Source organism: Miscanthus floridulus, chromosome 1 (assembly GCF_019320115.1).
Source record: "Miscanthus floridulus cultivar M001 chromosome 1, ASM1932011v1, whole genome shotgun sequence".
Classification (NCBI taxonomy): Eukaryota; Viridiplantae; Streptophyta; class Magnoliopsida; order Poales; family Poaceae; genus Miscanthus; species Miscanthus floridulus.
Genome location: NC_089580.1, coordinates 17561039 through 17580152, shown reverse-complemented (window position 1 = coordinate 17580152; position 19114 = coordinate 17561039).

The following is a 19114-nucleotide window of genomic DNA, read 5'->3' as shown; positions in this document are numbered from 1 at the left end:
GATTAAAAAAAACGAGGACAAGATTCTTCAGCAAAGACGGTGAATAAATAAAGGGATCGATTAAGGATTGCTTTAACATGGTTTAACGATATTTGTGAATCAAGTTTGCCTGCATGGTCCTCATGCGAGGACAAGAACCACATTAATTGTCACATTGACATGTGGAGCCACTTGCACGAGTGCCCCATACCGCAGAGAATACATATAATCACACGTACATAAACACTCACATACATACACGCAAGCTCACCACTACGAAAAACATCTGACTAAACTAGATGTTAATCCATATATTGTCCTAATTTCTTTCGTGAAAAATCACACAGTACATACGTTGACACTCATATACATACACTTAGACTCACCACAAAGCCTCGCCGTTGATGGACATATCGTCTATTACTGAAAGAATAGTTAAATTCTAGAATAAATCTAAAAAAATACGAGCACCTGTGTTAAGTCGATAACTTAAATCCGGGTGGACAAGTTCCTCCGGATATGGTCTTAGTTAATATTGATTTAGATGACTGCTACACTATGACAAAAAGAATTTCATATTAAGTTCTGAAATAAGAAAAGAGGCTTACTATTAATACAACTTTTTTTTCTTCAGTTTTTTCCATTCTGCCAAGATGCTATAAACATTGTAGCATAACAACATAACCCAGCTTGACCATGATATACATTTGGGCATTTGGCATATTCCTTTTCTTTACATGCTATGATCCTTTTGGGAATTATTACTTGATATAATATTTTAGCAACTTGGTATCACCCTCAGGCAATGTCCAAATTATACACTAACCAAGATCAGCAACTGTCGACCACTTGCAAATAGCACTCGAGATATTGTCGAAACTGAAGGTTGATAGTCAGATGTAGTTAGAAATCTGCACGGACATTCTTTGCTGTAATGATCCTACTCTGGCTAGAAGAAGAATAAAAAAAATGGCAATTGGATAGCAAAAATTAATCCAGCCGATCTCCTAAATCGATCCCAACCTCATCTTGAAACGCGTTGCTAGCTTGCTTGCATTCGAATGCATCCTTGAAGTTATCGAAAGAAAAACGAAAAGAAAGAGATGAATTGAGATGACGTATGTGGTGCTATTAGTAAACATATACTAATGATAGATTAATTAGGCTTAATAAATTTGTCTAGTATATTAGACTCTATCTGTACGATTAGTTTTATAATTAGCTCATATTTAGTCATTTTAATTAACATCCGAACCTCTGATACGACAGTGAGTAAAGTTTAGTCATGAATCAAACACCCCCTGACAACACGCGGCTTGTGATCAGTTTGATGGACACAGAACACGTACCGTCATTTGTCACGTCCTGGGTCCTCCTATGATGCAAAGACGCCACCTAGTTAACCACGGTAGCTATTTCACTGGAAGATGCAGGGCCGTATGTGCACAAGCATTCCGGTCACGTTCACCGTTTTACATGAACGCTGGTACCAAAGTACCTGGCCACGCACACGCACTGATAGGAGTGCTTACTTCGTGCCGTTGGAGCGTACGAAATTCCCTTGATTTTAAATGGTTATTATTATGTATCTTTGTAATTTTGTATAAAAAAATAAAGAGCCGTTTTTGCAAGAGTTTCTAGGATTTTGTAAAATGGTTATGTATCTTTCTAACTTTGTATGAGAATTTCTAGAATTTATCTTTTTTTTTCTAGTATACGTTCGTGAGAATTAACATGAAGGCTCTGCTGTGGGCCTATAGTCAGAATTTCTTAGGTTTGTAATGTTTTTTTAGCATAATATGTATTTAGTTAAAAACAAGTTATGTAAGCATTTATATTCCATCCCTTTTGTGACATCATGAATATGTATATTAGCTTTCAACTTTTGATCTTATTAGCTGTTGCAACTTTTTTATACATGTGTTAAATTAAAACTCTAATAATATTTATGACATCTTTTATTCAAAATCTGATATTTTTTCTTTTACTTAATAAATTCTAGGTTCTAGGCCACAACTTTTTTTTTGTTGTGTTCAGCGGTTTTGATTTACTCCAGCTATTCCTCGGGGAACACCGGAAGGTTTCTTGTGTGTCAAAGAGAAACGTCAAGTTTTTCTTGCTTAAGCACAATGCAAGCACACAGCTGATTCGTTATTGTTAAATTTAAGCAACACTACTGGTACAGTGGTATAGATTAATAACCGCCTGGACTATATATACTAGCAGGAACCCCCGCGCGTTGCCGCGGGCTGGAGTTCGATCGTACTGCTATACTTTTTCAGAAAGGAGACGACATTGCTATATGGACATAGCTATTACTAAACCAAATTAAAAATGGCTAAGTATTACAAACTGAATCATCTATTACCTGTCAACGGGTGGATAACAATTTCATTAAAAAATAACAGCATGCTGATGTCCTCCAATGGATAGATATATATAGAAGCAAGACTCAACAGAAAAGTTATTTCTGGAACCTGTAACCATTGCAAACAGAGCAACCTGAAAGCACATATAGATGTAGAGTAAGCTATGAAGTTAAGCATGGTGACACAGACTCACAATTCTTTTTCTTACTCATTAATAATTTCATTTAGCAGAAGATAGCATCGATCATTAAGTGTTAAATCTATACAGTTAGCAGCGATCAAACAGTTTGGTTTTGACAAAATACGTTAAACTATCTAATTGATCAAGGAATGCCATGATGTTAACATCAAGCCATCTCTATATCATCCACTCGTTGTTCGCGAGAACTAAGATCATGTAGGATCTGTATCTGCATAAGAAAAAGACGATAAGACTTTATTGCTGCAGGCTTGCAGCGTATAGCCAATTCCCATTAATTAAAGAAGGCAGATGAGAAACTTTCTTATTGCGTTGGTAGTTACATGTACAATTGACATGTACCAAGGTTATTTGAATAAAAAAACAATAGGAAAAAAGATTAAAAGGTAAAACATGAACAGGCAAAAGAACATACATCAACAAACTTTCGAGTACTGACTAATTGATCTGTAGGGAATACCTGAGGAGCCTGCCAAACTGATCTCTGTGCAGCTGTGCTCATGGGTCTGAACCAACATGGGAAAAAGGGAGGAAATCAAAAGTGCTTAGTATGAACTTGTGGAGACTGGAAGTGATAGGCAACAGTGAAGGTGGTTACCATCAGCATTTTATCTTGATGAAATGAAAATCAAGAAGGACTATGATTTCTATTGTTTTATGATTACAAAAAAATTGGTCCAAATTTAAGCGAGGAGTTCAGCATGGACACATGCCTTGTACCATGGAGACTAGTTGGGTTCGTATAGAGTTTAATTGTCAGGAAACTATCAGACATTTAAAGAAAACACAGATGAGATGTTTGACATGGCTTAGAGAAATACAAAGCACATATCCTATTTAAGTAACACCAGTATGCCATTTTTTGAATGATTAACAGCAGCATACCCTTTTTTAGGATTAGCAGCAGCTATAGGCAGGCAATCTGCATTATATTGTTAATTAGAACTTACTGAATTTAGTGTATCCATGGCAGTGAAATACGCAAACTATGTGTATATCTGAGAATAGTCTCATAATAGACGCAGAAAGGGAAAATAGAAGAATCGTTATGGTAAAATAAAACATGGGATATAGGCATACTGCATGTGGTAGAGAAGAATCAGTAGACAACAGAGTAGAGTTATCTGAAGTTATATGGAGGGCATAATTGAACTCATGGAATAATTCTAGGAAGTACATATTGGCAAGGTCAGAATTAGACTGGGCACTTTTTGGGGGTAACAATTGACTTTAGGTATGTGGACAAAAAATCTAGAAGGCATATAATATTGTCAGTACCTTAAGTGGTATCAGCAGAATGGAAAAATGCATGTACCTGTAGCTTATATTAGGCAAATGAGGCAAACCTGCAAAATAGAAGACAAATGTAAAAATCTCAAGAAGACACCATAGCATGCGTACAGAAACAAAGCTGAGGCGAACTAATGTATACAAAAAAATCAATGGAAGTCTTATTCCCCACAAAATTTGAAGGTAAGCAGGTAACGACATATATACGAGTTAGAGAGGAATAATATGCATCTGACAAAATAAATCTAAAACTGATGCAGAGCTATTGGCAGGAAACTATGAAATCCACAGATTGAAAGGTTTAGAAGAGTACGTAAAGTCTGGAAGGCCAAGTGAAATTGTTCGCGGACGTTGTTAAATAATTTTTTAAAAGCCTTCTTTGATTTCCATGGTGGTGCTTTTACCGCCAATGCGCAAAAGAATATGGCAGTAGCATTTTCCTGCTGAACCACCAAAAAACATGGATACACAGGTAATGTTTCCAGTCCAGTCAGCATAGAAATGCATTCGGAAACGGGAAACCTCAATATGCATGTGATGGAAACGCGTGTAGCTGTTACGACACTAAACATATCACAATTGTAAGAAGTACTATAATAAAACAAAAGATTGGAAAAAACAGTGTATGATAATAATTTTCTGTCAACATAAATCAATGCATGAGATGCAAAAGGACAGATAAATTAGCAACCGTCAGCGACCGTGAGCTACTATCATGTGTCAGTAGGAACAATTAACAGTCTTGGCCACCTAGGATTCATAATGATCAGTACTAAGAAGGTGTTCTTGCCAAATTCCTAACAAAAGGAGAATGCGGTGTAGGACAATAAAGAGCAGGAAGTCCTAACCAAAGTAACCATATCCTGCATTAAGATAATGACAGAGCATGAAAGCCAAAGCGAATCTAGTGTGATACTTTGGTCTGAATATCAATTTTGCAGAATTGACCATACCACCGAGTTTGGTTTTCATAGCCAGGGGAGCTATTTTCAATGAGCACACAACCCTGCAGACGATGTTTTTTACACCTGGCAACTAAATACATGTAAACAAATAAAATCAGGTTAAATGAAAGAAGCACATGAATAGATAAGCGTAAGAATCCTCGAAATATTTGAACAGGGAAAACAATGCATAAACAGTGTACCCGAGGGCTGTAGACTATGTGTGGAGCCTCTTCAGTTTAGCTTTGTGCATGGCAACACTGAAGAAAAGAACTGGAATACGCCATTAGATTTTTTTCGTGCAGCCTGTAAAAAAACATAGATGGTTGAAGGGCTGGTGCATGAACATATGACATTTTGGTGTGTGTGTGTGTGTGTGTATATATATATATATATATATATATATATATATATATATATATATATATATATATAGGCACTATAAAATTTGGAAGAGATTACAACCCAATTTTTTGCCAGGGTGCATCATGCACAATGTCAATTATTTGTTTTGACTCTTATATATTCACTCCGGCAATTCAGCAAACACCTAAACGGCATCAATGTGTACAAGTAAACACATCACACAATAGATTTTGGTACATGGATGTATTATACTTCTTGCTTTGCGAGCTGTCCATAGCAGGTAAATGACACGGTCAAATTTCACTTTGAAGTAACTGAATTTATTACAACAGGAAAGTTGATCTAAGGACGGTGTGTATGATAGTATGATACCTGAAACAACTTCAGCCTCTCTCGGTGCTGGCAACTTGCTGAGGCGACTTGTATAGGCTTAATAAGAAGGAACAAGTCCAGGATGGAAAAAGGTGGTGCACCATGCTGGCAACTTTTTCAGCCAACGAATAGTATTTTTCTCTCACACCAAATCAGCCAACAGTACTTTCAATCATGGCTTATCAGCCAAACAAGCCTAAACGAACATGGCGTGTAATGATGTTCGAGCGCTTTATCCTCCATTGGATGGAATCAAGCCAAGAGACGCAAACAACAAAGCAGCCATTTGACGCGTGACGGCTACATATGCCTGCCTACATGCATGGATGGTGATGCTTTGATTTGATGTGCTCGATCTCAGGCAAGGCAACGAACGATCACGGTCGCGCGTTCACTGTCGCTGTCAAGCTGAGTGGCACCCGTACTAGAATAGTGACTTGCTGGCCTTAATTCGATCGAAGGCTGATTCGGTCGATCGAAACAAAACCCGGCCACGACGTCTCACTCAGAGGGCCATGAGTCGATCGTTCTGTCTTCACCTTTCAACCGCGACGTCGTCGATTAGTCTACCGATGGCATAATCATGTCTGTAATTGCTAGTTTGATTATAGCATGATTATTATGTTCACCAAGTAATTCATGTATAAACAAATTTGGCGTACCTCAACTGGTTAGATTTTTTTGTGATGAAACCTATCTACTTGGATTTAAAGGTGTGTTTGGTTGGCTACCATAGCTTGCCACAATCTGCCACAGCTCTCGTGCCTAAGCTTGGGCATATGTTTGGTTGGTTGCTGAATTTGCGGCGTGCCGTGACGCAACCATAGAACGCAGCCATAGAAAGCTAGTTCATTTTTGTGCCACCGGTTGCCAACGTCTGGCGCATGATTTGGTCGCCATAAGTTTGGCGCAGCCAACAGCAGCGGCGTGCACCAACAGAGCAAGTTCTCGAATTAACATAGGTGTTTATATTTTTCTAAATTTATTCTAGAATTTAACGTCGTTGTTCTATCAGTGGTAGGCGACACGTCCGTCGATATTGAGACACAAACAATGACTTTATCAATTTTGAAATATATGGGCTCATATTTCAGAGGTGCTCATGATTTGGCGTATATACGTGTCCCCGTAGTGTTGAGTGTGCTTAATGTATAAGTGTCTACATGCTATAGAAAAAATATATATATATACCATGCATCACTCATTACCAACTTCAGTAAGAACCTTTAGTTTTGAGTGGGAGTCTCCCCTACTTCTTAAGGACCCTCAAATCAGGTTCTTATTTTTTTTATAAATGCATGGGACTTGTCGTCACTGACATAGCTTTATCTTTTCCGTTTTCCTTTTTTTTTATAATGCACATATAAGTCAGAGACGATGAAGCTAAAAATAATCATTATACGGGCTTCTATTTATTTTTGAGGAAATAGACTGTGTAATTGCAGAACCGAAATTAACCGGAGCTCTCTACGAGACCTAATTAAACCGTCACATCACATGCACGCATGGGTGTTATCGTGCACGTCAGACGGTCAGTGGCACACGTGTCGCCTGCGGAAGCTTTCTACGGACTACGGTGCATTGACATGTCCGCACGCAGTCGTGGCGCTGAAAGGTGACCAGCAGGCCTACTCCCTCGAAGCTGGATCAAGTTGCTGTCGCGAAACCATCGCCATGTTTCGGATTAAACAGTAGTATGCATGCAGAAGGGAAATTACACACAACAAAATAATTTTTTGAAGTCATTATGATGAAAGAAGAAACAGTTGCTTGACTAATAAGCACTAGCATAGCATCTGTGGTGGTTCTTCAGCATCTACCAAATCTTCAGAAAACAAGATTATGTATGTAACAGCCTATCAATTCCAAGACGATGCTCACAATGTTGTGAGGATCATATTGTTTAGAACACTTGGTGGGTATTTGGTGGCCATGGTATCATCAGATACCTGGACCTAATTCTATGGCACAAGAATCTTTCTTTTTTGTTACACACAATGCCTGAGCACATACTTAGCTTAATATATATCTGCCGTGACGAGTGATGGCCACGCAATCTATATAGTTCTTCACTGCCCAGTAATGGCGATTTAAAAAGCAGCCGCCGCCTGCAATGACAGGTGCATCATACCTGTTGCAGTCGGTTCTGTTAGCCAGTCCTTTCCGCGATGACTGAGATGATGGTGCCAGAAAAGAGATATACCGAGATAAGGATCAGGATATATTTGGAATAAACATAACATAGCTTATGCTCCATTGTATTGTATTTTCAGGGCGGCGATAGATTATAATTGCCTGATGTGATATCGATCGTATCACTACTGGAGGCAGGCTCGGCAAAGAGCCTCCGTCGAATCCCCTTCTAGTAAAGGCTGTTTTGTCGAGTGCCAAATTTCGGGCACTCGGCAAAGGCTTTGCCGAGTGCCGTGCGGGCACTCGGCAAAGATTTGACGCCGTCGGCCGACGGCCGACGCCGTCTATTTTTTTAAAAAAAAACTCTTTGCCGAGTGCCACAGCTCCGGCACTCGGCGAAGGGTGTTTTTTATTTTTTTTTAATTTTCTTTGGCTCGGAAAGCGTGTTTTTTATTTTTTTTAATTTTCTTTGCCGAGTGCAATGGTCATTGCACTCGGCAAAGCCACCTCTAAATTTCTTTTTTTTTGTTTTTTGCTTTTCCATTTAAACAACAATGCATATATATATATATATAATAGAAACCACAATTCAACAGCAATAAATTACAAACCGCATTTATATATTACAAACGACCAAATTTGTCCGAAATCCATAATTTATTATAAACCACAAGTTCATAGTCCACAAGTTCACAAGTTCGATACATAGAAACTACTCCGCAAGCGGCTCACAACGACTACGCCCCAGCGTGCGATCCCGGTGACTGCGCCCCTGATACTTGTCGACTTCGTCAAGGTTAGTCAACACGTAGAGCATGATCTTGCGCCACTCTTCATCTTTGCCACGATGGTTGCCATTAAAGCTTTTCCATGCTTCACCATCTGCTGGATGTACCATCTTGTCAGGATTGTATCGAACGTCATTCTTGTGCCATGTCATCTGTTTCACGGACTCCTCGGACATGAATAGCCGTTGGAGCCTCGGTATGATCGGAAGGTGTCTTAGGACTTTCATGGAGATGTCCTCATTCTGCTCCTTCTTTCCATCACCTTTGTCTACCTCCACATACCTAGAGGATTTACACTTTGGACAGTACTTTGCATCCTTGTGTTCTTCCCTAAATAGGACACACCCCTTCGAACAACAATGTATCTGCTCATACGACATCTTCAGTGCCCGAAGGAGTCTCGTTGACTCGTACAAGCTGCTCGGTAGATGATGACCCTCCGAAAGCAGCCCCCCAATAATTGCCATCATAGCATCGAAGCAGGCTCGAGTCATGTTGTGCTGGGACTTCAACCCTAGTAGGCGGCCAATGGCATCTAGTTGAGAAACCGTTGTCTTCTCATGTAGGACCTTCTGTGCCGAATCCAACATGGCAAAGAACGCCTTAGCGCTTGGCTCTGGCTCCTCCTCCTCATCCTCCTGCTCGTCCTCCGTAGGCCTTTCAGCAAACGTTGCATCCTCATAGTCACCTAACCATCCTGGTACCCCGCCATCACCGTCAAATGCCTCCAAGCGTCGTCTCACAGCCTCCTCTCTAGGACGATAGGCTTCACCATGGGACACCCACCGGGTATAGTTTGGCATAAATCCATACTTGCAAAGATGCTGCATCATGACTTCCCTTATTTTTCTTTTCTTGTTTTCACATTGGCTGCAGGGACAGAACGTGTCTCTCGCTCCCTTAGCTGCCTTAAATGCATGGTCCAAGAATTTCTTGGTCTTATCCATCCATTCACGGGTGATTTGAGTCTGACTTGGGCGTCCCATGTACATCCACTTACGGTTATCCATCCTCTAGCATATACACATAACGGAGTAATATAACCATCAGTTGCATCTGCACGACGTGCCTACTGTCTAATAGGTGAGGATAGGTCCTAATTCTACCCGCGGATGCATAGATGAGGTTAGTTTCCATGCTCTACTCCGATCCGAGATAGAATTTCGGCAGCACCTCCCCGCTGTTCTCCCGATACACGTCCTGAAGGGAGAGTGTGTATCCGGAGAATAATAGTGAGGTGGTGCCGAAACTCTATCTCAGATCCGAGTAGAACATGGAAACTAACCCATCTACGCATCCGCGGGCTATCCAAAAAACGTGGACAATCCGAAACAGATACGGTCATAGATATGCAGAGATCCGCATACCTCCAACCGTACTTGTTTCGGACGGGAGACGCCTAACTGGGCCACACCGATCTACGTACTACAACGGTAAGGAAGATAGCTCAATTATACCTAGGGTGGCGGTGGAGATAGGCTAGCAGCGCAGTGGTGAGTCGGTGCAGTGGCGAGTCGGCGCTGTGCAGGCAGGACCACAACGCCGACGAAGGCGATCAGGGTCGCCGAGGTGCTCCAGGTCCCCTCTGACAGGTTCTGCTCTTCAAAAGAAGAAAAACATCACTAAAAGTTGAAAATTTCGACAGAACCTCCCCTGCACGGGGAGGTTTCCAAAACCTGCAAGAAAAACCGTTGGCACGATGGCCGACGTCCACATTTGGGGCACGATGGCCAACACAACCACAAACCTGGCACGAAGGCCGTCAACGACATAAACGGCGCGATGGCCGACAACCCTACGGCTTTACCTTCTCCTCCGGCGAGGGCAGGGATGACGGCGTGGACGAACGGCGTGGACAACGTGGACGAACGGCGTGGATGACGTGGACGAATGTGGACGAACGTTCGTCCCCTCCACCTCGGCTTCCTCCCCCTCTCCCCTTCTCCTCCTCCTTCTTCCTCCTCCTTCTTCCTCCTTCTTCTCCTTCTTCCTCCTTTTTCTTCCTTCTTCTTCTTCCTTCTTCTTCCTTTTTCTTCCTCCTTCTTCTTCCTCCTTCCTCTTCCTGCTACCTTCTTCCTCCTTCCTCCAGGGCCGCGGCGGGCTCGCCGGGGCCGCTGCCTTGGGCCGGCGGGGCGCTGAGCAGCCGAGGCGGCCCGGAACCGGTGGCCGGAGGCCGACTGGGGTGGGGCGGGGCGGCGCCGGAGTGGGGCGCGGCCGGGGTGGGGCGAGGGCGGGTAGGGGGCGCCGACGCCGGGCGCGGCCGGGGCGCCCGGATCCGGTGTCCGGCCGGGGTGGGAGGGGCGGGGCGCGGCCGGGGCTGGCGGCGCGCCGACGCAAGGTTCGCGAGGCAGGTCGGGGATGGGGCAGCGCGGGGCGGTCGAGGCCGGGGTGGAGCGGGGCGGGCGAGGGGCGAGCGCGGCAGCGGTGGCCGGCGGCGGGTGCGGGGCGAGCTGGCGGCGTCGAACGACAGCGGGCGCGGGGGTGTGCGTGCGTGAGTGTGTTGTGTGGAGTGAGTGAGTGTGTGGGCCGGCCCACACATTTAGTTAGGGTTTCCCCCTTTGCCGAGTGCTGGGCCGGGCCGGCACTCGGCAAAGGCTTTTGTTTTTTTAAAAAAAAATTCTTTGCCGAGTGCCACTTCCTGGCACTCGGCAAATTTTTTTTTGTTTTTTTGCCCCATTATTTTTTACAGCCTTAATATATTATTATTTAAAACTCTATGATCAAATTTGGCACAATTTTGACTTTTTTTTGCTATATTTCGTTAGTTTTTTTTGTTTCGTTGAATTTTATGGAATATTTCAAATTTGAACTGCAGGTGCATGGAATAATCGAATTTGGCCGTTCAAAAAATGATATTCATGATATTTGGTGTATGTTGAGGCCGTATCCAGGAACTCACATGAAATTTCGAGCATCTTGTTGACGTAACATGACGAGGTACCTGCGAGAAAAGTGTATTTAAATTATATAAAATCCGAACGAAGTCCGAAAATGACGAAACTTGTTGGGGCGTTGTGTTATCGCATGTAGAGTCTATGGTAAAAAATTGAGAAGATTTTGAGCAAGTTGCGACGTGGAATGCCTAAAACCCAGACATCTCCACAAGTGATCACTACGTGGCACTCGACAAAGCCACTCGACAAAAGGACTTTTGCCGAGTGCCGCCCTTTGCCGAGTGTCAGGCACTCTGTGGCACTCGGCAAAGCCACTCTTTGCCGAGTGCTAGACTTTGCTGAGTGCCACCCGATCCGGCACTCGGTAAAGAGTGGCTTCGTCGAATACTCGATTTTTAGCACTCGATAAAGCTGGCGGCACTCGATAAATCTGCGTTCTCCCGTAGTGTATGCTACCAGCTTATTCCGCCGAAGCATTTCCATTTATTTTCCCATGCATATCCCTCGTCGCGTACATGCACTACGTACTTCTGCTACAGGTGACTCCAACATACCATAACAGCTGGGCCAGTATCAATGGCAAACCTTAATTTTCAGGATAGAGAAATGTGCAAATTTACAGTCTTTTGCGCATGTAAAATATTTTTTCACTCCCTATATTTACTACTACCAAAATGATTTGTAGCAACACCTCCTTTCTTTTTGTAGGGACGGCTATTCAAATGAGCCGTCCCTACAAAATCATTTATAGGGGCTGCTGATGTTATCAATCGGTCCTACAAATGACTCGATTTGTATGGGCGGCTCGGATTTGTAGTAGACGCCGAATACTAAAAATTAAGCATAAAATTTTGAATTTTTTCAAATAACTTTGGAATGAGAAATGATCAAAATAAAAGTTGTAGATCTCGAAAAGTTATAAAACTTTGTTGTTTACAAATTTTTCATTTAAAATTATTTACTGCTACAAAATGCTGTTTGAAATCTAATTTTAAAATTATTGCAGAACTTTGATTTCTTTTTTTAATCTGTGGCTAAAACTTATAACTAATCTTTCTCCCTCATACTAACTTTAAATTTGATGATTTTTTTCTAAAATTTTCTAAAATTATGCTCTATCAATTTATTGTGTTCTTACAGCTATTATTGTATTCATCTTTTCATATGATTGTGTTTTATCTATTTGAGTTTTGAATTTCAAAAATGATAATTTCAAACGTCATTTTGAAATAATAAACGACTTCAGCTGAAAAAATCATGAACATAAAAGTTGTAGATCTCGAAAAGTTATAGAACTTTGTAGTTGACAACTTTTTTATTTGAATTCATTTTGTCAAAGAAAACTACGTTTGAAGTTCTCAAATTTGAATTTCAAAATTTTCAAACGATCTTGAATGGAGGAACAACCAAAATAAAAGTTGTAAATCTTAAAAGGTTATATAACTTTTTAGTTGGCAACTTTTTTATTTGAAATCATCTTCTCAAGGAAAACTATGTTTAAATTTCTAAAAATTTGAAATTTAAAATTTTCAACGACCTCGAATGGACAGACAGCAATAACGAAAGTTGTAGATCTCGAAAAGTTATGAAACTTTATTGTTGATTTTTTTATTTGAAATCATCTTGTCAAGAAAAACTACGTTTGAATTTATTAAATTTGAAATTCAAATTTTGTAAACAACCTTGGATGGAGAAACTACCAAAATAAAAGTTATAGATCTCAAAAAGTTATAAAACTTTGTAGTTGATAACTTTTTCATTTGAATTCGTTAAGGCCTCAAACAATCAATTTAAACTCAGTTTAGGATAATACGTGGGGAACCAAAATGCAATATAGACACAATTGAGTTTGAGGTGTAGTGGTAGAGGATGGTACACGCGAGGGGGGAGGTCGCGTGTTTGAATCCCCGCAGTCGCGAAGCGCGCGAAAATGCCGCGACTTTGACGGCGTGGGTGGGTGGCTGACCGGTGGGGCCTCTCCGGGTTAAAAACATTTTTTCTATTTTTTTTTTGCTATTTTTTGGGTCTGAAATCGCAAATTTTGAAAAGCCGCTCCTACAAATCTTGAGGCGCCCCTACAAATCAGGGATTTATAGCCACCCCTTCGTAGGGACGGCTGACGAAACCGCCCCTATAAATACCCCTAAGCCGCCCCTATAAATGAAATTGTAGTAGTGATTACCATTGTTTAAATGGTAGTGAGGTTTCTTTAATTTGCACTCTTGTACATACATACAGGTGTGATAGGCCGATAGGCCGATTGGCTACAGCGCTAGAGAGGAAACGCATCTCTCGTTTGTTAGTGGTTCTTTAGATCTAATTTGTTTAGTTTTATTCCATACAAATATATTAGCAAAATCAAATGATTTCCGGTCTTAAGTTTGTTGTCTATGATGACTTCAGTGATCGTTACGGGTGTCGATTACATCGGTAGCAATTTGTGGAAATTATATGCTAGGGTAAGGATGTTCTTTGGCACTTCCCACGGGGACAGTAACTCTTGGTCATCAACCTCATCGTGAATGATCGCAAAGAGAAAATCAAGTGTCTAACATGACAGATCAATGGCTGGAGATGCTGAATCCATAGCCTATGCTGTATCCAAAGTTCCAAACCTAACAATTCAATCAACGATGTTTTTTTCATCGATGTGCTTTGGATTGGTTGTAGAACATTGGATCTTGCGGTATGTCCAATGTTATGGGATTGATAGGTGGGTTCAATATGAGCGCTGCACTCTGGTTTTGGTGTTTAACGTGACTCTGTTCATCTAGAGGATTCGACTGTGTCGAGAAAAATCACTAGGGAAGAAGATAATGAATAATCTATGCAGAATATTGTTTTTTCTATTTCAAAAATTTTATGTGTATTTGAGATATACGATACCGAGTTTTAATGTAATTCTCCTTCCCTTAAAAAACTATCTATGTCATATACAATAGTATTTTTTTTAGGTATGACCAGGAGTTCACAGAATTATATATGCTTCAATTTCTGAAGAGAAGTTAAAATACATATGGGCAAACTCCTCCCACTTATTACCTTAAGCTAGATTAATTTCTTTTCATATTACCTTAAGCTAGTCTAGTTACCTTGCTACTAGAATAATCTAGTTTATTAATAGTTTTTCTTTTTTTTTTGGCGAAAAAAAGAAACAACCTTAGGCTAGAAGCTAGATGTCTAAGGTTAGTACTAGACCGCTAGGTACATTGAGTACATCCTAATTTGTACACCACAACAAAGTCTATCTCTTTTTTTTTTGAATCGTCTAGCCAACAACCAGTTGTTTTAGCCCTTCTCAACAACTAGATTTTGTCCATATACTTACACTGTCTTATAGTTATATTTACACCGTCTTATTACTATATTTACAATAATTTTCTCCAGGATAAATCATTGGATACAGTGATGTAATTTAAGGATAATTATAGATCTCAGATAAATATATGTCAAATTTATAAATTATTTTTATGGACCACAGATATTAGAGAAATACATGTCAAATATGTTAAATTCTTCCCAAATTCTTCATAAATTAAAAAAAATCCGACGGTGGTGCATGGCTGCATCCGTGCCGCCGTGTGCTTGCGTGCATGCATGCTAGCTTGCTGCTGGGCCGCCTACCGTGAAGCGACAGCGGTGATTGGAGTAGGGACTGGGGATCGACATCCAGCGCCATCGCCCATCGGACGGCCATCGCATGCTATGGACGGCCGAAAATCCGTTTGCTGCCTTCTCCCAAAACAACCGCATGACGGATAGCAAATCTGTTTTTTTTTTTAAAAAAAGAGTTTTACCTCAGCTTTTATAGAAAGCAACAGTATCAAATGGTAACTGCTGGGGTTACCAGCTACAGCAGAACATCATCAAAATACACCCTATTACAAAGACTAGATCTCAACAATGTCTGATACAGCAATGGTATTCGGTTGGAAGCTCTTCATCCATTTTATGATAGCATCTTTGGCCTGATCAAAGGTCTCCCTGTCTTCCTCCTTCAGCAACATACTCCACTTCTGCATCAAGGATATAGCACAATAGATGACATCAGAAGGAGCTTTAGGAAATTTTTTCTCAATCTCCATCTTGTTCCTAGTCGTCCATATAGCCCAAGAAAACCCTGCAAATATGAACATGATTATTCTTCTAGGAAAGGGCCCTTTGCCCTGAATCCAGAAGCTAAACTCCTCCAAAGAATTAGAAGCATGCAAATTGAAAACTTCCTCAATCACCCTCCAAACAAACTTAGCAACGTGGCATTTAAAAAAAGGTGATCCACAGATTCAGACTTCCCACAGATGCAGCAACCCTTACTGCCTTTCCACCCCCTCTTGATAAGACTTTGCGCAACCTGCAACTTGTTAAAAATCTGCCACAAAAAGAATTTGATTTTCAAAGACAATTTGGCTTTCCAAATATATCTAGCCATCCTACTAGCCACCCCACAATCTGTCAAGAACCTATATAGGGATTTAGTTGTGAACTTTTTACTGCTTTCAAGAGCCCAAACGATCGACAGAATCATGATTAGAGTTGAGGCTTACAGCCTGAAGATCTTCTAGCAGACCCAACCATCTATTATATTCATCCACAGAGAGAGTTCTCCTAAACTCTATTACCCATTGATCCTCATCAAGGTAATCTACAACTGAGATGTTAGGTTCTCTAACCATTTTAAACAGATCTTCATACAGGATATAGAGAGGAACATCATGTAGCCAACAATCAGTCCAGAACTTGCAGTTATTCCCATTTCCAATTCTAAAAATCTCCCCCCCCCCCCCCCCCCCCCCCCCCCCCCCCCCCCCCATTTAAACAGATGTTTGATCTTATGGAGACCCTGCCAGAACTGGGAACTCCCTTTTATATTTGAGTCAAAGAAGCTTCCCTCAGACATATACTTAGCCTTGACTAGCTTAAACCATAGCTTATCTGGTTCCTGAAACATTTTCCATATCCATTTGACTAGCAAACAATCATTCATAATTGTAGTGTTTATAATCCCCAAGCCCCCTTGGTCTTTTGGTCAAGTGACCATTTCCCATTTAGCCATATGGTATTTAAAATTGCCATAAGCTCCTTGCCAAAGGAATTTAGCTCTAATACTATCCATTTGTTTATGCACCCCATCCTGAAGATAATAGAAGCCCATGCAATAGATAGGGATACTACTCAAGCAAGAGTTGGTAAGAATATGTTTGCCCCTAGATGTTAAATGTTTTCCTTTCCAAGGGTCCAATCTCTTATAGATTTTCTGGACAATATGATTAAAACCAGCAATAGTAATTTGAGAATCACTAACAGGTATCCCCAAATACTTAATAGGTAATTCTCCTAGAGCACAATTAGCATATTAGTCATATGTTCTTTCTCCCCTTGAGAAGCCCCAAACACATATACCTCACTCTTGTGGAAATTAATCTTCAAACCAGATAACCATTCAAAACAGTATAAAACCAGTTTTAGATTAGTGATTGAATGGTCAGACCCATCTATCATCAGAACAGTATCATCCGCATATTGGATGTGTGAAATCCCCCCAGGAATGAGATCATCTAAAATCCCTTTAATATGATTTTTATGAACAGCTTTGTCTAATATAACCCCTAAAGCATCAGCTACCAAATTAAAAAGAAGTGGGGAGAAAGGGTCGCCTTGTCTAAGCCCCCTATATGTTCTAAAATATGAGCTTCTTTCTCCATTAACGTTCACACAAACTCTACCCCCTTTTAACAGTATCCATCACCCATTTGATCCATAAAGGAGGGAACCCTCTCTCTACCAAGATTTCTTCCAAAAAGTCCCATCTTACCCTGTCGCATGCTTTCTCGAAGTCAATTTTTAGAATCAAACCCCTTCTTTTAGATCTCTTCAACTCATGTAGGACCTCATGAAGCACCACTACCCCTTCTAAAATGTTTCTCCCTTTCACAAATCCAGTTTGATTCTTCCCAATGTATTTTTGAGCAATAGGCACAAACCTGTTTGTGAGAACCTTGGTGAACCATTTATAATCAACATTAAGGAGACATATAGGTCTGAACTGTTTAATTGTATTAGCTTCCTTGAGTTTGGGAACCAATGTGATAACCCCATAATTAAGTCTTTTGATGTCCAACAAACCTGCCCAAAAGTCTTTGAACATAACAAGAATGTCCTCTTGATTGATTCCCAGAAATGTTTATAAAAGGAAACTCCAAACCCATCAGGTCCAGGTGCAGAAGATTCTTTCATCTCCATTATTACAGACTTAATCTCCCCCAGATCAAAGGTTTTAATCAAAGTGGCTTTATCTTCCTCTTTCAGGGAAAAGTTAACAGGCCAGAAATTACTCCCCAACTTTAAAGAGCAGGCATCACTATGACCAAACAACCTTTTGTAGTAGTCAATCACATGATCAGTGATCCCCTTTTGTCCTCTAACTTCACCATTGTCAGATTCCAGGTAAGCAATATTATTCTTTCTCCTTCTTCCATTAGCAAATTGATGAAAGAATTTAGTATTGGCATCCCCTTTCAAGATCCAATTATCACCAGCCCTCTGTTTCCAATAAATTTCCTCTAAGTTATTCAGCTCCTCAAGTTGTTTCTCCAAATCAATTCTCTCCTCCCACTCCATCATATCAAGAAGTCTACTTTCAGCCAACAGATCAATCTCCTGAATTCTCTTAGTTATGCATAATTTGTTCTCCCTTTGAGTACCAATCAGATTCAAGTGCCAACCTCTCAAATACTTTCTAAGAGCTTGAAGGCATCCATTCCAAATGTCCAAAGAATATGTCTGATCTTTGAACTTAGCTCTGAAATCCTTCCATTTATCAGAAACCATACCTTAAAACCCTTCCTTGTGGAGCCATTTATAGAATTCTCGTGTTGAGCAAGCTCATATACATTGATGACCCAAAACCTGAAGTTTGATGATCTAATTCTAATCTGAGCAGCCAGAAAGTAGCTAGTCATCTCAACAAGTTCAATTTCAATATCATCATTACAAATGCTCAAAATCATACCCCCTGAGTGACCCCTAGCAGGAGTCCAATGCCAGCTAAAATCCTTGTTACGAGCCATCTCTCTCAGCTCCCAATCTTCGAAGTCCTGCTTGATGGTTTCCTGCAGAGCAACAATATCCAACTCCTCTTGTAGAATATGTTCTTTGACTAGATTCCTTCTGTAAGATTTCCCCAAACCTCTAACATTCCAAAAAAGAATCCTCATTGAGAAATTTGAATAGCAGAGGTATCATTTTTATCGTCCACATCTCTGTCACTACTCTCACCCCGAAGAGAGGACTGAGAATGATTCCTTTGAATATTGGAAATGACCTCCATGGTCAAATCAGTTAACTGTTCATCATTTTGAGGGGCATCCCTAAATTTTTGTTTCTCAAGAAAACTTTTGTAATTAGCTTCAGCAATAGCTGCCCTAGCATTCTCCTCAACCCTGAAAACATCTAATTGTTCCTCTAGATCCTCTACTTCTATATCTAAATCAATAATGACTTTTCCCGGAGCATCATTAGAGGTATTATTTAAAATCGTAAAAGGGTTCTTAGAAGAAGTACCTGCTGTGTCGTTCAAGGCTTTGATCCTGTTAGCAGCTTTGGTAGCAATCGGAATCCCGTCCCTAGGGACCCTACTGCTAGTTCTTGTAGCCACCATAACTTGCTTCCTGGTACCCTTCCTCTTCTTCTTAGACTTAGACAATTGCCACCCAGCAGTTTCCTTTTCAGATCCGAGTCCTTACTGAGCACTGACTGAGAGTCCATCATATCTTCGGCTTCA